The sequence below is a fragment of the Hippocampus comes genome, unplaced genomic scaffold (assembly GCF_001891065.2).
Source record: "Hippocampus comes isolate QL1 unplaced genomic scaffold, H_comes_QL1_v1.1 scaffold9, whole genome shotgun sequence".
Taxonomy (NCBI): Eukaryota; Metazoa; Chordata; class Actinopteri; order Syngnathiformes; family Syngnathidae; genus Hippocampus; species Hippocampus comes.
Genome location: NW_017805275.1, coordinates 1,235,047 through 1,236,766, shown reverse-complemented (window position 1 = coordinate 1,236,766; position 1,720 = coordinate 1,235,047).

Here is a 1,720-nt window from a genome sequence, read left to right as displayed (position 1 = left end):
ATTTGGGGAAATCCCAGCTCTCATGTGGATATGGATTTTTTTTCTGCCTGTTGTCTGCTCCATTTAACCACAACACAAAATGTTACATTATGCAATATAAAACTAAGCTGTTGCTATTCCAAAATTTTACATCCGATAAGTATATCCCAAATATGTTTCTCTTATTCTTTCTCCATTTATTTATAAACATTTTGAATAGGAAAAAATACAAAACAATGAATAGAACAAATAATTCAGTGGCAGTAAAAGGAGTATTGGTAATGTCGTAGCGTTGCTACTTACATTAACCATTCCTTTTTCATACAAGTGTAGCATCCAAAATGTAGGCCGGAAATCACTCTTGACCCTAAAAAGTCAGGAACTCGTTCATCTTGAACTCCATGTGTGACATGGTCATCTGGCCTCAGATTCCAAACCATGTTTCCACAGTGCCCCTGATTGAGATTCAAGTGCATTAAAAGCTCAGGCTGCCGAATGACCAGCTGCTGCTACTCTTAGGCCTTTTCTTACTGCACTTAGCTATTCACCGCATGGAGTCGCAGCGTGCAAGGTGGCCGATTTATGTGCCGTCGCAATGATGTCGGAAAAGTGTATCCAATAGGAGAGGGATTGGATGAGTGATGTTAGAGTGCTCTTAGCAATAGACCAACCAGTGGGAAAAGCCTCATTGTTCATTCCTGCTATGCTGCTAAGCAAGCACTTCCAAATAGGGGCCAGCTTCCGCTGTTGACCTTTCGCACTGCCCCACAAACACTCCAAAAAAACCCAAGTGAAATGAAAAAAGGCCTGAAGGCTCTCGATTAGTGAGGTTAAATGAACGTACTTTTGCACAGTGCAAAACAGTAAGTCGCATGTCATCCTCCAGCCCTACTCTCCAGGAATGACGAATCGATTTACATTCAAACCAACTGTTACACGGATGCAGCTGTTGATTTTAGCTAGTGGAGATTGGTCATGCCTGCAGATTGAAGAATGACGACAAAATGGAAAAGCGACTGTTGTTCTTGAATTAGTGGAGCAACCGAACCCTACATGTCAAAATAACAATATAAACAATAAAGGGATATATCATACAGCGGATGTTTACTTCACACTTCACTATCCATCCTCATATTGCATAGCTTTATTTGCTACCTTTAGAAATCAAGAAATCAGATCTTGAAATTACGTCATTGGATCAGGACAACCTTTTCTAAAACAATGTCAATGTAATTTTGACTGTGGCTCCAGTTATCCATTGTGTAGAACTGGGTTATTATTAGAAAGACAAAATAGATTAGACAAATCTTGTTTTGCAGGTGTAGCAGATATTATGGCGGGGAGTGTACGGTTAAAAAAGGTGAGCTCTACAGTTTAAAAATTTAAAAAGAAATCATTTTAATTTGCCATTCATTCCTGCCGCAACCAGATGGGTTGTAGTTCAAAAGTAACTCAAATACCCTCAACGTTTAGCGGCGCAGTAGGCTCTCAGCCCCACTTTTTACCCAGCATTCATAGCACCGTCACTTGTATAGCACCTGCAGGGACATTACTGCACACCTGGCGACATTTTCTGCCGTTAAAAAAAACAACCTGATAGTGTTAACATTGCAGGCGGTTTTTGTGTATTTGTGCAGTCTTTAATAATATATTTTGTGTGTGTGTGGGGATATATATATATATATATATATATATATATATATATATATATATATTTTCAAGGATATTGTGAGTGGATATC